At 36.6% G+C, this 27,097-nt stretch overlaps 1 protein-coding gene across 32 annotated transcripts in view; it reads right to left on the bottom strand.

Moving 5' to 3' along the window:
- Positions 1-27,097, bottom strand: part of NRXN1 (neurexin 1) — a gene marked incomplete at both ends in the record, with an annotated part of 1,149,966 nt that overhangs the window by 948,351 nt on the left and 174,518 nt on the right. The window lies entirely within an intron of this gene.

Raw genomic sequence — 27,097 nt, 5'->3', positions numbered from 1 at the left:
TAAAAACCCACCAGATGAAACAAATGAAGAGGAAATAGGCAGTCTACCTGAAAAAGAATTCAGAGAAACGATAGTAAAGATGATCCAGTATCTTGGAAATAGAATGGAGAAAATATGAGAAACGTTTAACAAGGACCTAGAAGAACTAAACAGCAAACAAACAATGATGAACAACACAATAAATGAAATTAAAAATTCTCTAGAAGGAATCAATAGCAGGATAACTGAGGCAGAAGAACAGATAAGTGACCTGGAAAATAAAATAGTGGAAATAACTACTGCAGAGCAGAATATAGAAAAAATAATGAAAAGAATTGAGGACAGTCTAAGAGACCTCTGTGACAACATTAAACACACCAACATTCAAATTATAGGGGTCCCAGAAGAAGAAGAGAAAAAGAAAGGGTCTGATAAGATATCTGAAGAGATTACAGCTTAAAACTTTCCTAACAAGGGAAAGGAAGTAGTCAATCAAGCCCAGAAAGCACAGAGAGTCCCATACAGATAAATCCAAGGAGAAACACACCAGACACATATTAATCAAACTATCAAAAATTAAATACAAAGAAAAAATATTAAAAGCAGAAAGGGAAAAGCAACAAATAACATACAAGGGAATCCCCATAAGGTTAACAGCTGATCTTTCAGCAGAAACTCTGCAAGCAAGAAGGTCGTATTCTTAGGGCAGGACATATTTAAAGTGATGAAGGAGAAAAACCTACAACCAAGATTACTCTAGCAAGTACGGATCTCATTCAGATTCGATGGAGAAATTAAAACCTTTAGAGACAAGCAAAAGTTAAGAAAACTCAGCACCACTGTATCAGCTTTACAACAAATGCTAAAGGAACTTCTCTAGGCAAGAAACACAAGAGAAGGAAAAGGCCTACAAAAACAAACCCAAAATAATTAAGAAAATGGTAATAGGAACATACATATTGATAACTACCTTAAATGTAAATGGATTAAATGCTCCAAACAAAAGATATAGACTGGATGAATGGATACAAAAACAAGACCCGTATATATGCTGTCTACAAGAGACCCACTTCAGACCTAGGGACACATACAGACTTAAAGTGAGGGGATGGAAAAAGATATTCCATGAAAATGGAAATCAAAAGAAAGCTGGAGTAGCAATTCTATATCAGACAAAATAGACTTTAAAATAAAGACTATTAGAAGAGACAAAGAAGGATGCTACATAATGATCAAGGGATCAATCCAACAAGAAGATATAACAACTGTAAATATTTATGTACCCAACATAGGAGCACCTCAATACATAAGGTAAATGCTAACAGCCATAAAAGGGGAAATCGACAGTAACACAATCATAGTAGGGGACTTTAACACCCCACTTTCACCAATGGACAGATATCCAAAATGAAAATAAATGAGGAAACACAAGCTTTAAATGACACATTGAACAAGATGGACTTAATTGATATTTATAGGACATTCCATCTCAAAACAACAGAATGAATATTCCATCCAAACAACAACACTTTCTTCTCAAGTGTTCATGGAACATTCTCCAGGATAGGTCATATCTTGGGTCACAAATCAAGTCTTGATAAATTTAAGAAAATTGAAATCGTATCAAGTATCTTTTCCAACCACAACGCTATGAGACTAGATATCAATTACAGGAAAAAATCTGTAAAAAATACAAGCACATGGAGGCTAACCAATACACTACTAAATAACCAAGAGATTACTGAAGAAATCAAAGAGGAAATCAAAAAATACCTAGAAACAAATGACAATGAAAACACGATGACCCAAAACCTATGAGATGCAGCAAAAGCAGTTCTAAGAGTGAAGTTTATAGCAATACAATCCTACCTCAAGAAACAAGAAAAATCTCAAATAAACAACCTAACCTTACACCTAAAGCAATTAGAGAAAGAAGAAGAAGAACAACAACAAAAAACCAAATGTTAGCAGAAGGAAAGAAGTCATAAAGATCAGATAAGAAATAAATGCAAAAGAAATGAAGGAAACAATAGCAAAGATCAATAAAACTAAAAGCTGGTTCTTTGAGAAGATAAACAAAATTGATAAACAATTACCCAGACTCATAAAGAAAAAAAGGGAAAAGACCCAAATCAACAGAATTAGAACTGAAAAAGAAGCAACAACTGACACGGCAGAAATACAAAGGATCATGAGAGATTAATACAAGCAACTATATGCCAATAAAATGGACAACCTGGAAGAAATGGACAAATTCTTAGAAAAGCACAACCTTACAAGACTGAACCGGAAGAAATAGAAAATATAAACAGACCAATCAGAAGCACTGAAATTGAAACTGTGATTAAAAATCTTCCAACAAACAAAAGCCCAGGACCAGATGGCTTCACAGGCAAATTCTATCAAACATTTAGAGAAGAGCTAACACCTATCCTTCTCTAACTCTTCTGAAATATAGCAGAGGGAGGAACACTCCCAAACTCATTATAGGAGGACACCATCACTCTGATACCAAAACCAGACAAAGATGTCACAAAAAAGGGAAAATATAGGCCAATAACACTGATGAACATAGATGCAACAATCCTCAACAAAATACTAGCAAACAGAATCCAACAGCACATTAAAAGGATGATACACCATGATCAAGTGGGGTGTATCCCAGGAATGCAAGGATTCTTCAAATATACGCAAATCAATCAAAGTGATGCACAATATTAACAAATTGAAGGATAAAAACCATATGATCATCTCAATAGATGCAGGAAAAGCTTTTGAAAAAATTCAACACCCATTTACGATAAAAACTCTCCAGAAAGCAGGCATAGAGGGAACCTACCTCAATATAATAAAGGTCCTATACGACAAACCCACAGGAAACATCATTCTCAATGGTGAAAAACTGAAACCATTTCTACTAAGATCAGGAACAAGAGAAGGTTGTCCACTCTCACCACTATTGTTCAACATAGCTTTGGAAGTTTTAGCCACAGCAATCAGAGAAGAAAATCAAATAAAGGAATCAAAATAGGAAAAGAAGAAGTAAAATTTTCACTGTTTGCAGATGACATGATACATAGAGGATCCTAAAGATGCCACCAGAAAACTACTAGAGCTAATCAATGAATTTGGTAAAGTAGCAGGATACAAAATTAATGCACTGAAATCTCTTGCATTCCTACACACTAACAATGAAAAATCTGGAAGAGAAATTAAGGATACACTCCCATTTACCATTTCAACAAAGAGAATAAAATACCTTGGAAAAAACCTACCTAAAGAGACAAAAGACCTGTAATCAGCAAACTATAAGACACTGATGAAAGAAATTAAAGATGATACAAACAGATGGAGAGATATACCATGCTCCTGGATTGGAAGAATCAATATTGTGAAAATGAGTATACTACCCAAAGCAATCTACAGGTTCAGTGCAATCCCTATGAAACTACCAATGGCATTTTTCACAGAACTAGAACAAAAAAGTTCACAATTTGTATGGAAACAGAAAAGACCCTGAATAGCCAAAGCAATCTTGAGAACGAAAAATGGAGCTGGAGGAATCAGGCTCCCTGACTTCAGACTATACTACAAAGCTACAGTAATCAAGACAGTGTGGTACTGGCACAAAAACAGAAAGATAGATCAATGGAACAGGATAGAAAGCCCAGAGATAAACCCACGCACATATGGTCAACTTATCTTTGATAAAGGAGGCAGGAATGTACAGTGGAGAAAGGACAGCCTCTTCAATAAGTGGTGCTGGGAAAACTGGACAGGGACATGTAAAAGTATGAGATTAGATCATTCCCTAACACCATACACAAAAATAAGCTCAAAATGGATTAAAGACCTAAATGTAAGGCCAGAAACTATCAAACTCTTAGAGGAAAACATAGGCAGAACACTCTATGACATTAATCACAGCAAGATCCTTTTGGACCCACCTCCTAGAGAAATGGAAATAAAAACAAAAATAAACAAATGGGACCTAACGAAACTTCAAAGCTTTTGCACAGCAAAGGAAACCATTATCAAGACCAAAAGACAACCCTCAGAATGGGAGAAAATATTTGCAAATGAAGCAACTGACAAAGGATTAATCTCCAAAATTTATAAACAGCTCATGCAGCTCAATAGCAAAAAAACAAACAACCCAATCCAAAAATGGGCAGAAGACTTAAATAGGCATTTCTCCAAAGAAGATATACAGACTGCCAACAAACACATGAAAGAATGCTCAACATCATTAATCATTAGAGAAATGCAAATCAAAACTACAATGAGATATCATCTCACACCAGTCAGAATGGCCATCATCAAGAAATCTAGAAACAATAAATGCTGGAGAGGGTGTGGAGAAAAGAGAACACTCTTGCACTGCTGGTGGGAATGTGAATTGGTACAGCCCCTATGGAGAACAGTATGGAGGTTCCTTAAAAAACTACAAATAGAACTACCATATGACCCAGCAATCCCACTACTAGGCATATACCCTGAGAAAACCATAATTCCAAAAGAGACATGTACCAAAATGTTCATTGCAGCTCTATTCACAATAGCCCGGAGCTGGAAACAACCTAAGTGTCCATCATCGGATGAATGGATAAAGAAGATGTGGCACATATATACAATGGAATATTACTCAGCCATAAAAAGAAACAAAACTGAGCTATTTGTAATGAGGTGGATAGACCTAGAGTCTGTCATACAGAGTGAAGTAAGTCAGAAAGAGAAAGACAAATACCGTATGCTAACACATATATATGGAATTAAAAAAAAAAGTCATGAAGAACCTAGGGGTAAAACGGGAATAAAGACACACACCTACTTGAGAATGGACTTGAGGATATGGGGAGGGGGAAGGGTAAGCTGTGACAAAGCGAAAGAGAGGCATGGACATATATACACTACCAAACGTAAGGTAGATAGATAGTGGGAAGCAGCCGCATAGCACAGGGAGATCAGCTCGGTGCTTTGTGACCGCCTGGAGGGGTGGGATGGGGAGGGTGGGAGGGAGGGAGATGCATGAGGGAAGGGATGTGGGAACAGATGTATATGTATGACTGATTCACTTTGTTATAAAGCAGAAACTAATAAAAAATTTAAAAAAAGAAAAACAGAGCTGGAGGAATCAGACTCCCTGACTTCAGACTATACTACAAAGCTACAGTAATCAAGACAGTATGGTACTGGCACAAAAACAGAAATACAGATCAATGGAACAGGATAGAAAGACCAGAGATAAACCCACACACATATGGTCACCTTATCCTTGATAAAGGAGGCAAGAATATATGAAGGAGAAAAGAAACCCACTTCAATAAGTGGTGCTTGGAAAACTGGACAGCTATATGTAAAAGAATGAAATTAGAACACTCCTTAACACCATACACAACAATGAACTCAAAATGGATTAACGACCTAAATGTAAGACCAGACACTATAAAACTCTTAGAGGAAAACATAGGCGGAACGCTCTATGACATAAATCACAGCAAGATCCTTTTGGACCCACCTCCTAGAGAAATGGAATTAAAAACAAAAATAAACAAATGGGACCTAATGAAACTTCAAAGCTTTTGCACAGCAAAGGAAACCATAAAAAAGATGAAAAGACAACCCTCAGAATGGGAGAAAATATTTGCAAATGAAGCAACAGACAAAGGACTAATATCCAAAATATACAAGCAGCTCATGCAGCTCAATATCAAAAAAACAAACAACCCGATCCAAAACTGGGCAGAAGACCTAAATAGACATTTCTCCAAAGAAGATATACAGATTGCCAACTAACACATGAAAGGATGCCCAACATCACTAATCATTAGAGAAATGCAAATCAAAACTACAAAGAGGTATCACCTCACACTGGTCAGAATGGCCATCATCAAAAAATCTACAAACAATAAATGCTGGAGAGGGTGTGGAGAAAAGGGAACCCTCTCGCACTGTTGGTGGGAATGTAAATTGATATAGCCACTATGGAGAACACTATGGAGGTTCCTTCAAAAACTAAAAATAGAACTACCATACGACCCAGCAATCCCACTACTGGGCATGTACCCTGAGAAAACCATAATTCAAAATGTGACATGTACCACAATGTTCATTGCAGCACTATTTACAATAGCCAGGAAATGGAAGGAACCTAAGTGTCCATCGACAGATGAATGGATAAAGAAGATGTGGCACATATATACAATGGGGTATTACTCAGCCATAAAAAGAAACGAAATTGAGTTATTTGTAGTGAGGTGGATGGACCTAGAATCTGTCATATAGAGTGAAGTAAGTCAGAAATACAAAAGCAAATACCGAATGCTAACATGTATATATGGAATCTAAAAAAAAAAAAAAAATGGTTCTGAAGAACCTAGGGACAGGACAGAAATAAAGACGCAGATGTAGAGAATGGACTCGAGGACGTGGGGAGGGGGAAGGGTAAACTGGGATGAAGTGAGAGAGCAGCATTGACATATATACACTACCAAATGTAAAAGAGATAGCTAGTGGGAAGCAGCAGCATAGCACACGGAGATCAGCTCTGTGCTTTGTGACCACCTAGAGAGGTGGGATAGGGAGGGTGGGGATATGGGAACACAAGAGGGAGGGGATATAGAGATATATGTATATGTATAGCTGATTCACTTTGCTATACAGCAGAAACTAACACAACATTGTAAAGCAATTATACTTCAATAAAGATGTTTAAAAAACAAACAAACAAACAAAAAAACACCTTCCTCCTCTCATTGAAGTACGATTGTTAACTTCACTTTTGGTGAAGACTCCAAAAGTACTTTTACCTTTGTGTGAAAAAATTATTTTTTCATAAAAGCATGAAATCAAGCATTCGTATTCTATTTCCAAATACTCATCAAAAATAACCCTACTTCATATTTCTAATAGGGTTTTGCTTATTGTATATGGATAATGTTTTTTATACAATATGCTATTCTACAAAGCTGAAATTGGGTCAAGTTTTTACTTTTCCAAATACCTTTCTGTTTATTTACACTGTTATTTCTAAAGTATGTTAAAGATTTTTTTAAGCCTCAAACTTTGAAAAATGTTATATAATTGTCTACCAAAATAATAGCAAATATACTTCGAACAAATATGTTATTGAAAATGTATTTCTTCCAAGTTTCACAAACCATTATCAGGTAGGTCAGTTCCTAGGAATCACTTTTATAAATCAAGAATTCAGGCTACAAAGTTAAGTAATCTAATGTTGAAACTACAACACTTCTACTCCAATGTTTTACTTTTCTACTTATTATCAATGATGGCTTTGTCGTTGAAATGAAAGCTATATTTCTATAAAGATGGCCTCACTCTAAGAATTCCTATTCATTTTTTAAGTTAAATAATGTTAAGCTGTTATCTTAATCCAAAACTTTCTTTCCTGATTAAGCAATACAGAGGTAAAGAATTGAGTAAAAAATTACCTCTTCCATAAAAAAGATTAAAGAAAAATCAAGTAAACTAGATGACAAGCACCAAATTACAGCAGTATTTCTATATTTATGTAAATTTATCATAATGCCTGTTCATGTGTTACACACATGTGTTAGGCATGTGGTAGGATGTCCTATAAGTATGTTGAATGATCTATTGATCAATCAGAGAAGTATTTCAGCAGTGTGGAGAAAGAACACAGTATGTTGATGAAATTCTCATATGTCTTAAAAAAATTTGTTGGATTATACATTTTATAGACTATGAGTGTGTAACTGATTCATAGTGATGGGCTGGGTGAGAAAGAGGAGTGTCAGAAAGACCTTTGTCCCATGGCTCACATGATTTTCAACTGGACATTCCTTCCCCTTCCTTTCTCTTTGCCATCCCTCCTACTGCAAAGACCTAAAGATCACAGGGAATCAGAAAGTTTCTTAACATGGATGGACACAATACATTGAACCCACTGAAACAAAAAGCTGCTTCTCAGGTATGCCACTCTTTGAAGTGGCAAATGAAAACAATGACAATGGTAAAACAAAAATAAACATGAACTTTAAAAAAACTATTTAAGAAGAAAAGACAAAGGAATGATCTTTGATTAAGACACACATTGTCAAAATATAGCCCTTTCTCCTGAATTTTATTCCCAATGAAAAGGAAAGAGAAGTGAATTAAGTCAGCAATGTGTTAGAATCCCTGGTAACAAGATTCCAGGAGCACTGGTATATTAAGAACATGTCCCATCATAAATCAGATTAACATTAACAGGTCTTTCAGAGGAAAGCAAGTTAGTTCTGTGCAATGGAGGCTTCAACACAGCAGCTTCTGTCAACAGCTTCCGAAACCTCAGTGAGGATGTCAAAGGTGCTCATGGATTTGCACAACTCTTTTGACCACATGTCTTCTGGAGGTATGAAATGAAATCAAATTTGATTTGACTGATATTTTAAAAGTATTAAAATCATAAGAAAAAAAGACAAATTAGGATATATATTATCTATTCTAACACCTTGAAAAAATTTCACCTTACTGTGTGGCAATTTGTTAGGTTCTATACCTGAGAAGCATTTAGCCCTAGTAGTGAAGAATTAAATCAATACTATTTCTGAATAGGATTTTCTATAACAGTAGCTGAGTAAGAAGGAAAGACTTTTTTTATTACATTTGAGATGCATGCAATAATATTTTTGCATAAACCAGAAAAAGAGACAGAATAAGTTTTAAGAGTTAAGTGGTTCAAATGTGCTTGACATTTATGAAAATGTAGTAGTTATTATAAAAAATTGTTTTTATTAGGAAATACAGAAAATTTGTTAGAGAAATTCTTTCCAGAAGTATACCTAGAAATATCCAATGTGAATTCATGGTAATCCACAGTGAATTGATTTCTTTACTCTGGGTATTGAGTTAGAATTCTATTATGTTACCAATTCTTCAATATTCTGCATTGTTAGCCTCATGAGACCACTGCCTGAGTGACACACAGCTAAAAATTACCTTAATCTACCTTAATCTTAGGGAGTAGCAGAGAACAAGTGGCTGAAAAAAAAGTTGCTCAAATTTTATAAAACGTCTCATTTTCTCCTACAATGGACCTAGTTCAGTATAAATACTGAAATTTGTAGGCTTTCAAATCATGTTTCTTTTCAATGGTAGTTTAGGCATTAATCTGAAATCCATTATAAATAATGTAAAAATATGTATATAAATCATGAAAATCATTCTATTTTCCATAATGACCCATTAGATCTTTGTGTTTAGATGATGTGAAAAGATAGAAGAAAACAGATATGGCTTTAAATAATAGTTTGGGGATATCTCAAAGCAGTATATGATTTTTTAATATTTACATTAATTCTCCTTGCTATTAATTAGAATTAATAGCCACGTAGAACCTAAAGGAACTGTTGGGGGTTGAACTGTTAGTTCTAATCCTCAGTATTTCAGAATGTGGTGTTATGTGGAAATAGGGGTTTTGCAGAGATAATCAAGTCAAAATGAGATGACTGGGTGGGCCCTCCTCCAACATGACTGGTGTCCTTATAAAAAAGGAAATTTGGACACAGAGACACACACACAGAGGGAAGACAATGTGAAGATACACGGGAAAAGACACCCATGTGACTTGAGTGATGCATCTAAAAGCCAAAGAATGCCAAGGGTTAGCAGAAAATACCAGAAGCTAGAAGCAAAGAATGATTCTCCCCTAGAGCTGTCAGGGAGGGCATGGACCTGCCAATATCTTGACATCAGAGTTCTAGCCTACAGAACTGTGAGAAAATAATTTCCTGTTGTTGTAGGCCACCCACTTTTTGATACTGTAAGTCCCCTACATATTAACCTTCAAGTTGCGAACTTTCAAAGATGCAAACGTGTGTTCGCACGTCCAATCACGTAAGTTAGTTCGCGTGTCTGTCGTTCACTGTCACATGCATGCATCCTCTACAAGTGGTTGTGTTTTTGTGTACTTTACTTTACCAGAGAAAGGACAAAGAGAGACAAGAGGAAGAAGAAGTAACTGAAGAACTGAAGAGATTCACGACGCAAGTAATGGCGAAGGGATTTTCTTTATTTGAGGAGTCCCTGTTAGTTTTTGAGGCATAGGACCTGAATATAGAACAGTACATGAAGGTTGCAGCAGCCGTTCAGAATGCAATCCACTGCTACCGTGCCATCTATGACGACAAAAAAAGAGCTACTACCCAGACATCACTGGATCATTTTTTTCAATGGGTAGATAGAACTGAATCCAGCAAGGAACCAGAACCTGTGCCATCAATGTCAGGCATGAGTGAAACTGCAGCTTGCTTTCCACCTCCCATTGCTGATGATCCTTCCGCTCTACCGTCTCCCACCTCCTCTCCCTCCTCCAGTCAGTAACTCTTCTTGCCTGTTCACTCGATGCCAGCCCATGTATGCCAGCTGTTGTACTGTACCACTGTACTTTTCAAGGTACTGTACTGTAAGATTAGAAATGTTTTATTTTTTGTATTTGTTTTTTATGTATTATTTGTGTGAAAAGTATAAACTTATTACAGTACAGTACTATATAGCCGACTGTGTTAGTTGGGTACCTAGGCTAACTTTGTTGGGCTTAGGAACAAATTGGACCTACAAGACACACTCGCGGAACAGAACTCGTTCGTATGTAGGGGACTTACTGTACTTTGATACTGCAGCATTGGGAAACTATAACAGGAGACTTATAGAACTTATGATTCAACAAGCCAAAAAGCTGATGTAGAAAAAGGATGAAGTATCTTGTTGCCCAAGATCACAAAGCTACTTCTGACAGAACTCTAGAAGCAAGAGCATGGTGTTCTTGACTACAAGTTTAGGGCTGCCTCTTCTCCCCTTGACAGATTGAAAATGTTCAATGTTAAAAGGTACATCTAAATTAAATCCCTTAAGCTATTTTATTTAGAGACTTTTGTTAAAACTGAAAATAAATATTAGTACTCTGCTTCCCTTTCTATTCTTTCTAAGCAGCCATGTTCCAATTTCTAGAGTTGTTTTTCCCATCTTCAAAATAAAATTGAGACTTCTTATTAACCCATTTGATACTTGATTTTTATCAAATGATCCATTTGGTATGACATGGAAGGTGACGTGACACAAAAAGTATTATTAAAACTACAATAAAATTAAGAAGAAAATCAAAGTATCATGAAAGACTATCAGTTTTTTTAGTTATATTTTTTGGTGATATTTGAATTATATAACCTCCTAAGGTACCAATCTTCAAACACCTATAGACATCATGAATTATTTCTTTTTTGATTTCATTTATAAGAATAATTATTTCTTCTAACTAATTTAGGAGCCTCATGAAGGCAGAGAAAGATTTTTGTGCATTTTAGTACCTCTAACACCTAGCACCACACCCAACACAAAACTGAGGCTCAATAATGGATAAATACATCCATTCAGCAAGTACTTATTTAGCATTCACTATGTGCTGGACATTACTCCACATGCTGGGAATAGAGCGATGAAGAAAACACACACAAATCCCTGCCATTACTGAGCTTATCTTCTAATGAAGAGAGACAGAGAGGAAAGAAGACAAATAAATTAAATGGTATATTGGAAAGTGATAAGCACTAAGGAGAAAAATAAGGCAGGGGGCAAAGACTAGGGAATACTGAGGGTTGCTGCCATTTTAATTCGGATGGTAAAGTAAGGCTGCAGTATTTTAATTTGACATTTAACACTTGAGCAAAGACCTAAAGAACATATGTTTGAGGCGCGCTGTAAGGTTTAAAACCTAGTTGCATCTTTTGCTGTCAAGAAATAAGATGGCGCTTCTTCCTCGTTTGCCTAGGATGGTCCTAGTTTATATTTTTTTTAACGCAGTGTAATGTCTAATAGCTCCTCCTTTAACTCTTACTAATGTCCCAGATTGAAAGACAGATTATACAGTCATGCTACTTAGATCATTATCTCTACATAGTGCGTACCAATGTTCGTTAAATGAATGAGTAAAAAAAAAAAAAAAAACTCCCTCTCATGTCTCATCATTTGTTATTTGTCAAACTGTTTAACCTCCTTGTGCAGCAATATTGCCATCAATCCCCAAACTGAGACTGAAACTGATGCTGAGAGAATCTTTTAATAACCTTTGGTGAAAAGCTCAAAAGATATACTTATGATTAACATCAACAATAAAAATTTTCTCTCACTATGTAAGTTTTATTTAGTATCCTCCTTGCCTTTCATTTCACTGCTGACACCAACATCTTTATAGAGGTCCAGATGGTGCAGAGAGATTATGACAATGAAAGGTGGCTCATGCTGAGGGCCTAAAGGAAGGACAAATCACAGCTTGCCAGAAAAACCAAATTCAATTACATATTTACTATGTCCTTATCAGATGAGATGGGGCACTTGCTCTGTACCATGCCTCGTGCAACTTTAGATAACATCTGAGTGGATTAGTAGTTGTACACCAAAGAGGGGTGCTGTGGACAATTAAAATTCTTCCTGCTATAAGTAAGCTACATCCCACTCATTTTTGAAGTGGGGAATTCATCCAAAATGAATAACTGTACAGAAATCCCATGTTAATTATCTAAGGGTACATCTTACAAAAGTCTTCAGGGTTCTTTGTAACCAGAGGAAACTTTGAAGCATTCCATGTTTGCAGGCTGGCCCATTCAATTGGTATGAATAGGTTGTCAGAAGAAGACGAACACTTCACCTCAGATGTGTAATTTACTCCCCTCACCCCATTCCAGATTCAAGAAGAAATGCTAATTAGAACTGGAGTTGCTTTTTAGAGCCTGCATAAACTCAGCCCTGTCAACTTTGCCTATGCCCCTCTGAAAAGTAGAAAACAGTGATGTTCTACATACCATGCTAATGTATAAATAACTTCTATGCTCATTTAGCCACTTCAGCACATCCAAGAAAATGACATTATGAATGAGGTACATTACCTAGAAGAAACAGACAGACTAAATGTGTGCTTCTACACAACTTAATATGCATCTAATGTACAATTTAAGCAGTATCTTCCACACCAAGTGACAGGCAATTTATCTTCATACATCAGTATGTGTCATGCATATGACACAGCTTTATTGTTGAAGGGATTTGAAATTTCCAGCCATAACTAGATTTTCCTATCTCCATTTATTAGCAAGCTACTTGTAGAAATCAAATTAATTGTCACATTCATGCCTCTGCTTGCTGCCATGTAATTAATTTTAGGCTTCTATTCTTTATTGGAATCAAGCCAAGCAAGAGGTCACTGTCTAAAAGTGACAATGTTACATATATGCATATATATATGCACATGTTGTCATTGCTAAAATCCCTCTATTTCTGTTATGTAAACGATCTACGTTAGTCACAGGACATTTACCTCAATTTAATACCCGTTATTCAGAGCGCTTGTTTTCTAGCAAGACAAATGTCAACAGTTTTTGAAAACTAAGCACTGTTTATTGTTTAGCTGGCAGTTATAAAAAAGCACATCTAACATTTTTGCTATTTCTTTGAAAAAAAAGTCCTGTAATTCTTGTAACCCAAAAGGTTTGTGAAAAAACTGCCATAGTTTATTGCACAAGGTCTTCATATTCTTGGCACCCATTTCCCTCTGTTGTGTTGCATAGCTATTTATTAACCCTGGAATGCATGTGTTTGACATTTAATTTAATAAAGTATAATGCATTTAGGTGAATAGTTTGTGGAAGAAACAAAGTCTCTTATGTGTGGACACTTCTAAGTTTTATTGATCAAAATTGGTTTACATTAAACAACAAACACTATTATATGCAAAGAATCTTTCATTTTGACTGCATAATATCAAATAACTAACCTAGTTGAATTTTCCGTGGGTTTTTTAGCCCCCGATAGCCTCCATTGACAGGGGTCATTTGGGTCTTTTGCTCTGCTTCTTTCTGGGCACCTCATCTGTGAGCAGATAGGTTACCTGTCACCAGTGGAATTGCTCACCAATCAACCTCTCACTGTCATCATCCTCCATTTGGCCCTGCCATATTTATCCCCTTCAAATGGTTTTCTATTACTATTCACAGTCTGATTTAGATCATAGATATATGTTACTATATCTGGGAACAGTGAGGGGCTGAAGGAGATACACTCAAACAATTAATGGAAGGTGACAACAATTTGGAATTATGTCCAACTCTCAGGCAATTTCTTAAATCATCTTTATAGAACACAGGACAACTCTAAAGAAATCACATGTTGTACAATGTTTAAGAATCTTTGAATTTGACTCCATAAGTAAACTGTAGAATGCTGAATAAGCTAGCACCAAAAACATAGGTATTTCAGTTAAAATGGCATAACAGAGAAAGGTAACATGGCATCAGAGTGTCACCATTAAGACAATCTACTATAGTGTCTAAATATTTATTTGTTCTACCCCTGGAAACTAACCTGATGCTAACTTGTGTATCTTGGTCAAATTATCTGTGAAAAATTAATTGGTAACCAACTACTAATTAGAAAAATAATTTATGAAGATGACCCCCAAAATAGTCAATCTCTAAATGTTCAAGGAATAACTTCCATGGAACCCCTTCAAGTATCATGTTGCTTTTATGAAGAAAGACTCACCTCAGTAAGTATCACTTTGCTACTGCTGTTAGCAAAGTAGGTCTTTGGAAGCTGTGATTGTTCACTTCTTAGGATTACACAAATTATTTCTCTTATAAGAACTTATATAAGAACTTATAAGAACTTTATGCTGATCCTATTCTCTTTGGCATTATTAAGAGATATCAAATCATTTACACAAGTCTGGAAGCAGTAAAGGTGAAGTCTATGTGTATAGCACTCATTATCCCTAAAGAAAAAGAAACAGATCAGGGACCCAGAAGGCTGGGAGCTCTGTGGAGGGTACCAATTAGCTCAGATATAAGATGCATGCTGGGGCCCTGGACCCAGGACCAGGAAACCAAGCTCCTGTCTCCCTGGAAGGTGTATTACCATGACGCTTCTTCAAAAAACCATTAACTCCTTTAATTAAAACATGTTTCCCCCAATCGAGGCCTATCAAATTGTTTAAAATATCATATAAATTGAAACCTTAATATAAGACACAACATTTTCCAACGTAGTAAATTCCTGCTCCTGTATTTAAGTCCTGTATTTAAGATGATGACTTCTTCACAGAAGAAAACAACTGGATCACAAAATATGAGAAAATAATTGAAAAAAGTTGTTTCAGTTTTGAACTAAAGATGGAGGATCTTCCCTCCTTCATGAGGACTTTAGACTTTTCCCCTATTAGCTGAATATGCACCCTTTGTTGGAGAACTGCCCCACTTGCCTTTTAATTTCATTTCATTGATCATGGGTGGAGCCCATGCAGTGGTAATTCCCACTGAAAACTGAAACTACCTGTTCTCTACCCAGTTTACTGCTTATATTAACCTGTCATTACTATTCCATTATCTTCATTAGCATAACTTAACTATTCTAGGAAACTCATGCCCCAGCAAATAACTTGGTTGTGAAACACAGGAAATTCCCAAAAGACTCATCCAGACTTTGAAACAAAGTATTAATGCACAGTTAATGCCCTAAGACTCTTCTGAACCCCTTCACTCAAAATCCTGCCTGTGCTATTTCTACCAAGACTAAACTGTTACATTATGATCTTTACCCACTTTCAGTCAAATCCCTAGATTGAAAGACCCACCTTAAACCAAACTTCCAATTCTCAGTTTATTCTGACCTTGTCTTTACTCCTCTGAGATCCTGCCAATAGCCCGGTCTAGGTGGTCTCTCTTACCTCGGTAATCAATGTATTCAACTTTGTCTTATGAACAGCTTGCGTTGGTGGTATTTGGGAGCAGGCATTTGACATCAACCATTTCTTATACAAAAGAGAAGAGTGTACAGATAAATGGGGAAAGACTGTTGTACTAAAAGGTAGAAATCATATTATTAGAATTCCTCTTGAAGATAATTTAAAATTTGATTTTAATTCCTCCATATTCTCCTGGTTCCCAGAAGAGCTGATGTGTCACTCTTCATACGAGAAAAGTGGTGAATAGACTGCCCTAGGTCAGAGGAAGAATCATGGGATGGGGAATGATAAGAGAGCTACCTAGTAAACATATGCATTGCATAGCATGGTTTAGTCATCCTTGACTAATCCTTGAATTGTAACAATTGCCTTTGAAAAGAACAAGAGAGAGTCCTGTAGTTTGGATGCATCCAGGGAATCATTTTAGATAATATCCTTATCCCTAGAGGAACCAAGCCATAAAACCATTATAACACTAACTACCGTTTACTGAACACTTACTAGTTTTGAGTGCTTACTATGAGCCAGGCAATTAAAAAGATATTATCACTCTTAATCTTCACATTAGTTTCATCTAGTAGATGTTATAATTATAATTTTCCAAAGGAGAAAGTGATTCAGATAGATTAAGGAATCCTCCTTGACCACCCAGTCAAAAATTCCTCCATCCCAGTCACCCTCTACTGAAGCATGATGGTTTACTTTCTTCATGGCACTTTTCACCATCTTAAATTATCTTGCTCATTTGATTACTTGTTAACTATCTGTCCCCCATCACAAATGTAAACTTCAGGAGATTAGGGACCTTGCCACCTGTTTACCTCTATATAAATATTATTACCAAGAATGGCCCCTGGGAAATAGTAGATGCTTAATAAATATTAAATGAATGCAGTAGCAGATTACAAAAAGATGATGACTGAAATATGCACTTGAAAAAATCCCTTAAGTAATTCTGATATGCATACCCCTCTCCCTTTCAAGGGCATGTCTCTGGTATAAATATCTACTCTGACAGCAACTGAAAGGAAAAGAAAGGCTTTTTGTATTTTAGAGGAAAGAAGTGGAAAATTCATGTGAACGCTCACTTTGATTGACTGACAAAACTGATGATTCTTTTGCAACAGAACAGCCCATGAATTTGTTAGCTTACAATCAACTGCCAATGGCATATTTCAATATTGCTGACGGGTTTTTAGAGATTACTGGTTCAGTGTTGTTTTTCACAGTAAAATTTCTTTTCTAGCTTCGAATAGTGGGTGACTAGCTGTGAGGGGTGGGAGATAGGAGTAAAGGAGATCTGTAGAGATGACTTAAATAAAAATTTCCATTGATTTGGTTGGCAATTCCACACATTTTTTCAGAACCACAGGTGATCTCTATATACAACCACCAGGTTGTTTTTTGTATTGTTTTGTTTTTTCAAGTATCAGTAAAACATGCAGGGTCTTACTGAATTCTCAGCAACTGAAGCTGTCACAGATGTGTCCTGAATTGGAATTCTCAAAATGTCAGGCATGAGGCCTGAAAAGAATGAAGGCTTCTCACTCAAACCAATTTTCTCACTCAAATCAATCTACTGCAGTAGCCAGTTAATGACTCCTGGTCTGCAAGCCACAAATTCTTTTTTCTTGCTTTTAAGATGTGAATTGTGTGGTATATTTAGCTCATGCTACTACTGTATTTGTCTTAATATCCCTTAGAAATCTCTGTACCCTTTAAAAGACTCATATATTTTTTCAGAAATATGCTGAGAATAGATCTTACACCCTAAAAAAATTCTAAAAAATAGCACAGGTCAACAATAAAAGTTAAAAAAAATTTTTTTTTTCCAGCAGCCGTGGTGCCACTGAATTCTTCACATGGCTTTTACTGTGAAAGCAACAATTCAAGACAAAATAACAATTTAAGATGAAAATATGGTTTCATTTATGATTCCCTCGTTTTTATTAATAAATCAGGAAACTGGCATTTAGAGAGAATGTATAATCTATCAAGGTCACAGGGTAAGTAGCTGAAAGAAGTTGGATTGAAAGCCAGGCCTGACTCTAGACTCAAGGCCCCAAGCCGCTGGCACTCTGCCATTTGTCCTCCCAATACTAGCATTCCCTGCAAAAGTTGTCCTACAATGGGTCAGGGTTGTCACCTTTTGTTCAGATCTACAATAATGCTAATTAGTGTTTGAGAAGAGCTGGCCCATATTGCTTTGCCTTGGCTTGGTGGGCAAGTGGTTGGCTTGCTTTTCACCTACAATTTTAGACGTGGGAGAAAGTCTGAAGGAAAGGTGAGGGCTAATGAGCTTTGAAACAAAAGCCTGAAGGAAAAATCCTGTGGGGTTTCCAGTTAACATGCCAGAAAGGATTCAGGCTTGAAGACTGGAGAGCTGTATATGATTTATTTTGTTCTTAATTTCCCCATACCTGGAATGTCTCTCAGACCTGACAGTGAGTAGGAGGAAACAACTAATACAACAAATCTATCAAGGCTTGTCTTTGCAGGCAGCAAAAGGGGCAGGGGCGTCTGGGTCCCACTGCACACTCTTGGAGGGAAAGAACCCTGCTGGTTAGTGCATGAGCTGGCAGCTTTGAGGATGACAAAGCAATGGCACCCTGGGGCTTACAGGAAGGGAGAAGAGGAGACTGTTTAAGTTGATCTAAAACTGAGGAATAGCCTTGTCTTAAAAGTAAGTCCCAGTTGGTTCTCCACATATAGCACTTACTGTGTCCTACCTGTCATCACTCACTGTGCTGCTCTTGATGGAAGTGTCTTTCTTTCCAGTTACTTTACAAGATTTGTCAAAGAGCAACTCAAGTGAAATAAATTAAATGAGTGGCAAAATAAAAGGAACCAGTCTTTAGCTCTGAAAACCCTTACTAATTGACTGTTATGAGTTTGCTATTATATAACACTCATCTGTATGGTCTGAAAAACATGATTTTGTTAAGCTATAATGTGAGAATAAATTTATCAGAAAAAAAAAAAGGCAACTCAAATCTTTCCACCACCAGAAAACTCTGTTGATCTCTCTCTCATTTCCAGCCTCTCTGAAATGCTACTGTATGTGTATCTTGAACTACATAGCTCAGAATTAAATTTGACACTTGGCCAAAAAGGCTTTAACATTCCCTTCAACTTAACTAAACTTTTAACAGGTTTCTTCCTATCTAAAGGTTCCTTACCTCCTTTTACCAATACTTACAGCATTTACTTTACAAACTTGCAATTATAAGTTATTTCTCTGCCCCCTTTTTTGTAATATTTATCTATTTATTTTGGCTGCACCAGGTCTTAGTTGTGGGACGTGGGATCTTTAGTTGCGGCATGCAGGATCCAGTTCCCCGACCAGGGATCAAACCAGGACCCCCGCTTTGGGAGCACAGTGTCTTACCCACTGGACCACCAGGGAAGTCCCTTTCTCTGCCCCTTTGAGATAATAAATCTTCTAAACTCCTACCAGTTTTACAACCTGGGAATGTCTTTCTCAAGGACTTGGGAGTCATCCCTTTGACATGTAATCATCAAGAAAAATAGGGTCCCACTCTGTGGGATGGGAGGAACCTAAATTTAATGAACACCAAGACAAGGGGGCCTAGTTAAATGGACCTCTCCCACCAATGCCCTCCAGTGTGTCTTTTGTTTTAGTGAAGTTGAGTTGAACTCTTTTCTCTTGTTGAAACTGTCTTGACCCCTATTGCAATAATCTTGAATAAAGTTAACTTGTTTGGCACAATTTTTCTTTGACATACTGTCTTATAAATTTAACAATTGCTTCCTGTGTGTCAATTTTCTTGAACCAGAATGTAAGATCCTGGAACTACTTTAATTAAATGATCTGGGTTTTTCTGGAAAGTTCTTGGTTTAAACATTCCATCTCTTTCTCTATTTACAACTTCTACCTTCTCCACCAGACACACACCCCACATCTACACTAGATATCTGAATTCTAATCTTTGAAAACGTACATATTTGGACTCCCTCCCTCATTTATTCTTAACAAGGAACTAGCATGCAGTCAGTAAGTATCAGCTTCCTTGGTGGTCACGTGATTTTCCTTCTCTCGATCTCAGAAAACAGATTATAGATGAAAAATTCATGAGGAATGTGCCCACAGTTATTACCCCTCATGACTATTTTGACTCTCCCACATTAGTCAGAGTGGGCTCAGAATCCTTCTCCACATCACATTCCAGGCAGCTCGTTCTATTCTATCTCATTCCATACGCAAATTGGAACCTATTTGCCTTTCTTAGACTACAAGGAGTCCTTTTAACCTAAAGAATATTTGATTTTAAACTCTGTCTTTTCACAAGGTTCATCACCTCCATGTTTAAAGGGCTGTTTATTCTTTGGTGAGTAAACTATTTCACATTCTTAAAAAAATCAATATCAAAGAACAAACTGTTTTTTTTCTTCATACATCTGAATTGTAAAAATCACTGGCAGAGGGCATCTAAAATGAAATAGACCAAAAATTCACTCAAAAACACCAGATTTTGTTTTCTTGAGAGAGAAAAACTTTCCCAGTCACTATATCTTCCTTGGAAAATAAACTTTCTGATTGTGATTGCCTGGAAAATTTCCACTGCTTTTCTTCTAAAAATAGTCATTACTATTTTCCAGGGAATGGAGCAGGGGTAGGATGTTATCTTTTCTAATAGTACAGTCATCCCTTGGTATCTGTGGGGGATTGGTTCCAGGACCTTTCTGCCTTACAGGTACCAAACTGCCTGATATAAAACAGTGTAGTACAGTCAGTCCTCCATGTTCCCAGGTTCCACATCCACGGATCAACCAATCCCTGTAGTGGGGACTGCCAAGCTGCAGTGACTTCCTTTCCCTGAAAATTGCTCCCAAACACATGATGAACCCTCTTCTCAACCACGTGATGGACCCACTCATTTGCCATGTTTGTATCCTGAGAACCATCTCACTCTTGTACATCAGGGTACACACTCGACACAAGATGACCAATATGATTTTCAGGGAATTTAGAACTGAGTATGTTTCTTCTTTTCTTTTTTATTGAAGTATAGTTGATTTACAACAAGTATGGCTTATTAGCTTTAAATAAAATGAGATAATTTCTGGGCAACAAAAGATCTTCCAGAGGAAAAAGATAGATAAAACACAGAGGAGAGACCAAGAGGAGAGAAAGACAGAGAGAACAAAAACATGGCTGCTTGAGTTTTCATCTGCTTTTTACTGCTTTCTTCCAGGCCTCTGTAAGAACTCTTGAATTCTGTAAGATATGACTGTGTCCTCATAATTCACAATTTCTGCTAATGGTGGCTTAAATTATTTCCCTTAACTGAAAAGAAAAGGGACACTAAGACACTCCTAACTGTGCCTTTGTTTTTATTGTCAGTATTAACAGAAAACATTTCAACGAGTTAAAAGATCTTTCCAGCAATAGAAAACTGAAGGAGAAATTGGTAAGCTGTGTTAGTGATGGTCTGAATGGCAAGGAACCCAGGTGGAAGGGCAGATGGTTGTAGCCAGAGGGGAGAAAATGGGCCAAGTTCTTGGTACCCATGGGATATAGAGATGGAAGGTGAATGGAATGTTGGCCAGGAGAGACAACTGGCCCCATGGGATTTGACCAGGACCTACTCTCCCATATGGTAGCCTTACAATATGACATTTGAAATGGCTTCCTGAATAGATTCCAGAATATTCTACACAAGGGAAACACTCACTCCTCCCTTTTTGTCCCCTCCAGACAAAGAAGGCAAGAGGGAAGGGATTCTAAGCAAGAATGGGAGTGGTTCTTTCTTTTCTCTGGTCACTTGAACTTTGAAGAGCTTTTGATGAGCTTCTGATTCCATTTTCTTTTGTTGCTAAATCACAATAGAGAATTAAAAGATAATTTTTATGATTAAAATATATGTTTGCCTATTTGCTCAGACACCAATGGAGAGCCGTATTTCTGCCAGTCCTTTAATTGTCAAAAGACTTAAGTTCTGGTTCAAGATGTTTAGCAACTTATACTTTTTCTTTTTTTTCTTTTCTTTTTTTTTTTTTTTTTTGCGGTACGCGGGCCTCTCACTGTTGTGGCCTCTCCCGTTGCGGAGCACAGGCTCTGGACGTGCAGGCTCAGTGGCCATGGCTCACGAGCTTAGCCACTCCACGGCATGTGGGATCTTCCCGGACCGGGGCACGAACCCGTGTCCCCTGCATCAGCAGGCGGACTCTCAACCACTGCGCCACCAGGGAAGCCCTACTTTTTTTTAAAAAATAGATCTTTATTGGAGTATAACTGCTTCACAATACTGTGTTAGTTTCTGTGAATCAGCACAGAAGTGAATCAGCATTATGCATACATATATTCCCATATCCCCTCCCTCTTGAGCCTCCCTCCCACCCTCCCTATCCCACCCCTCTAGGTCTTTGCAAAGCACTGAGCTCATCTCCCTGTGCCACTTACTACTTTTGAATTCTGTCTTTGCTTAAGGAGAAGGATGGTTCTATTTGCCTTTCACACAAGTTCAGAGTGGGAAAAAACCTCAGAGGCTATCAAGTTTCATGTCTCATTCATTATGCATACTACCTGTGTCGGGATTTGCTTGATATTTTTATTTAAACAAACTCACTTTTTACATTTTAATAGTATTTTAAAAGAAAATCAGTATCCTTAACATAAATAAAAAACAGTAGCGTATGTCACAAATACAAAGCCTTCATTTGAGAAAACATTCAAATATTCATCTTAATACGACCCAGAATCAACTGCCATTTGCATGTTATTCACTGTCTTAGCTGACTTATTGTCCATTCCTTCTGCCATCCAACAAGAATATCATAAAAAAGCTTTATGAAATGCTGCGCTAACAAGCAGGCATCTGTTAATCCCCTAACTCTTCTCCCAGAAAGGAAATCCCATTGGTTTGATTTGGTTTGTTCTGGTAAACCCACCTCAATTCACTATTTGTATTCACTATTGAAAAGAGCCTAGAACCAGAAAAATGCTGTGACGCATGCAAGAGGAGTGGCCCTTTGCAGAAAAAACATTTTGTAATAATTTATTCTCTATTGTCTTGACTACTTGCAGAAAGGAACTTTTAGACATTCTGCATGCTCCCATTTCTTCAGCCTCTTACTGAACAAAACAATTTCACAGTAGGATACCAGTGAGGATTTTATAATGGGAATCTGCATGAAAGCATTGTTTATTACATGCTATCACTGCTCAGAGAGGAAGAATCCTTCACACCCAGGTTCTCCAGCGGCTCACTCTTTTATTATTTGCAGTGGAACTGGTGACTTACATTTTTCTGCATCAGTGTCACGAGTTTCATTCAGGCTGTGTGTTTTAATTCGGAACTGGCAAAGTGGAATGAGGCTCACAGGAGAGATGGTGTTGAAAGTTATATGTGAGATAATGGTTTGTAGCTCCTTTATTCATGTCTTAGCTTCTTTCAAGAAACAAGACCAGAGAATAGAGCTGGAATCCACATCAGACATTCACATGATTAGTACTTCGAGCTTAAGAAGAAACCTCTTTTACAGCTGTGATAAACTCATATATTTCCCTGCAATTAAGCATATCCCTTACTGGATAAATTGCTCAAAGAGGTTCTCTATACAAATTGTTATCAATAAACACAGGCACCCTAATCTGTTTTTGTCACTGTTATTTTCTTTAATATGTAAGTCAATTATAGCAAGCTTTAAATAGGGCAGCATAGTGAGAAAATCTTCTCATAATTGAAAAGAGTACAGGAACTTCCTGCCAACATAAACTGTTAATTTTGTACCACACATTTTATAGGCTTTTTCTAATTTCTGTTTTATTCAGAATGTAAGTTTTCCCAAAATAATGTTTTTAATGAAATTTTCCCATTGACTACAATTTTCTTTCTTTAAATGATGACTACATTTTGAATATGAAACGTCTGCAAAATTCTTGTTGGTAAAAGACAAGCTTGAAATCACTTCCATTTTCAGGAAATTGTGTGATCAGCATGGCAGATATAGCAATAGATACTTTCCTTTTTTTTTTTTAATTGTAATAGTTAATATTTATTGCCATTTAATATATGTCAGGCACCGTTTTAGGGTCTTTATTTAATGAATGTTGATCTCTAACATTGAATGATCTCAACCCCAAATAATTAAAATTGTAAGTTTAGTGTTTTGCCGTTATAAGACATGTCAACCAGTGTGTCATTGGGATACTTCCCTTTCTTTTAAACCTAGAGACTCAGGAGCTTATTACTTAAATAGCTATGAAATTTATTACTTCATCTCCTATTTCAATATTGTCATTTAATAAAGCATTATATTAGACTTCAGAAAGGAGAAAAAAATGGACAGGCAAGAAGACACACACACACACACGTGTGCACTTTTTTTTCCTGTCATAAGTTAAAATTATATTTCACTTAACTGACTAAAAATACAGACTGTAACCTCTCTTCTAATGCATCTTCCTATAAGATCTGTTCCAGTATCTAAGTATATCCAAAAGCTAAAATCAACAGAAGTGCAAAGGAAGAAACATAATAAAATTGAATGGAAACCTACCCTCAGAGTATATTCATCTTGTTTGCACTACACTAGAGTACATTCAATAGAGTAAATTCTGAACAGGAATAGCCTATCTTTAAGCCATATAGGCTTACATATTTCAAGCCACACTTTATTTGAGAAAATAGGCTGGTTATTTCTAAGAGGTCTCACTGAAAACTTATTATAGTTCAAGGAAAATGAGACTTGGTGCCTTGGCAGAATAGCCAAAGGCCTTTTGCTTTGCTGACTACTGTTCAAATCTTACTTGACCCAACTTGACAGTCATTCTTCCTGACAACTTTAAGCGGCTTCTGCATGTGGTGTGATACCTGCAGTTTTCTTCCACTTGGGATTCTGCTCTACAGCTAATGCAGACAGCACAGGGAGTTGAAAATATAATATTTTTACAACTATAAAAGTATTTTTATTTGGCTTTCCAACTTTTATGTGATGTGAATGAAGTACAGGAGTGGAAGAAAGCGATGGACCAGGACAGTTTTTTCAAATTTGGCAAGCATCACAAAGCTATTTAAAAGACAGATTAAAAATAATAATGAATGAATGAATAAATAAATAAATAAATAAATAAGACAGATTAGAGGGTCCTCCCTCCAGAGACCTGAATTCAATGTCTCTGGGGTTTGGGCCAGGAAGCCTGTGTTTTGATAAAGATCCTCAAATTCAAGTACCCTCTTTGAACACACTGAAGTAGGGATTAGAAGATTACCAGAAAACCAATAGTGTTTGATTGGGAAGAAAAGTGTGTGTGTAGAAGATATTCCTACTTAGATATTCTTACTCCACAATTTTGTACCTTTCTACTATTCCATATTATGTGCATTTTCTATTTTAAGCAGCATTTCAGCAGAAGAAACGAAGACTGGGTATTTACTTGAGCTGCATAAAGAATGCTGCAGATAAATGTTCACAAGAATTTGTTATTTAATGTTTTCTTATTTTTATGTCCTAATGATACCTATAGTCCCCTTCTCACTTGCTCTGCATGTAAGCTCTATGATTTCATGCAGTGCCGGAATGGAAAAAAAAAGCAACATCATGCACAATGAGCAACAGAGCAAGAGTAGTCATTTTTTTCAACCTTGTAGGAAGCCATAGTCTCTAAGAATGCATTTCATTAGAGACCGTGTAATTATGCAGAGGACAGTTGGTGGTTCTTAGTTTTCCCTGAGGACAGAATGAGAGATAATAAGCTTCAACCATACAGGTGACATTTAGATTACTGGGAAGCAACCTGTAGAAGTACTGGGAAGAACAGTCTGATAATAAGTGCTTTTAGATTCAACCATGGAAGAGGGCTTTGCAGAAATGATCACCTTAAAAAAACAGCTTCTCACCTGACTAGTACTATTCATGCACACCTCTCCTAGCTAGAAGGCAAGAGAAAGACTAAGGAACTGACTTAGGCTATTTACAGCCCTGTAAATTTATGGGTAGCACTTTTAAAACAACTTCAGAAAACACATTTCTCTTTCAACCTGCAGAGGTTTTACTTGTTTTTCTTATTGAGTGTATTCTATCAGAGCAACTCCAACAGAAAAACTTTTCCAAGAGAAAAGCTGAGATAAAGAATAATATATTCAGTGAAAAAAAAATAAGATTTATTCTAAGTTTTTAATTCAGAACAAATCTAGTATCAATATATTATCAACACTTCCCCCCCCAATTTTATATCAAGTCAAATATGTATAAAGAGAGGTATTTAATTTTAATTGTATAGAAATATGTTATCTTAGGCAAGTGTCATAACCAGAAGAATATTAGTGATGTTTAAATTAATTACTTTTGTGTTTTAATTCATTTAATTTTTCTCTGATGGTGTCAGTATTCTCTGGTCTTTCAGAACAGTGATTTCCAAGTTATCTTCCAATATAATATTACATTCCCTTATAGGAATTCCTATGGGCATGACTGATTTAGATATTCAATAGATTTTGATTCATGAATAATTATCAGAGAACTAGCTGTGGCCCAACCCATTCTCACAGTAATTGCCACATTCAGTGTACCAGACACCACAGGGGACAATGCCCTTTCACATTCCTATCACGGGCCCAATCTTCTAAAATTACTTGTAGATCAACCTGGCTCGAGCACAAATCTAGATGCGAACACGGACTTTTTAAGTACTACCTTCTTTTTTAGTTCCATATGTATTGAATGGTACGGATAATATTTTAATTAGCTAGGTGCTTTGTTGAGAGATTACTTATAGATTCACTTCAGGGTAAAAGTTGAGCCTGTGTGCCCTCTGAGTCAATTTTAATAAGGGGAAGGAAAGGGAATTTGACATTGCCAGAATAAATTCAGGAGGGAAGAAGGAACTTGACTGAGGGGGAAAAGTCAGTGAAAAAGCCCTTGGCAGTTACATGGCTGAGAAAGAACTTTGGTGAATAGATAAATCTAGCAGTATTTTTTATGAGTCAATTTGGGGTGTGAAAAATGGCCTTCCTTTCCCATTCTAAAGGATGATGGCTGGTGAACTCTATGTGGCTCACTGATGCTTTTGTTGAAGTAGATTCTGTTTGGAGGGCTTAAAGAGAAAAATGAAGAGACAGTTAACATGTGGGTTTTAGAAGTATATGCTCAGAGACTAACATCTTTTAAAAAAAGATACACGAAGACATCAGTTTATCTGGGGAGTGATTCATCATTCCCCATGAGTCTACAATTCTTCAAGATCTAGGTCAAGGTCTATCTTCTCTAGGAAGCCACTTCTGATTATCCCCTCTTCAGGGATCTTCCTCCCTTTTGAACTCATACAATTCTTACCTCTGTGGCTTTTAATTTAGTGTATAATGCTATTGTCTCATAAAAGACTTAATATAAATAGATGGA

This window comes from Mesoplodon bidens, assembly GCF_964165515.1.
Source record: "Mesoplodon bidens genome assembly, chromosome: 14".
NCBI lineage: Eukaryota > Metazoa > Chordata > Mammalia > Artiodactyla > Ziphiidae > Mesoplodon > Mesoplodon bidens.
This window is presented reverse-complemented; position numbering and strand designations above follow the sequence as displayed.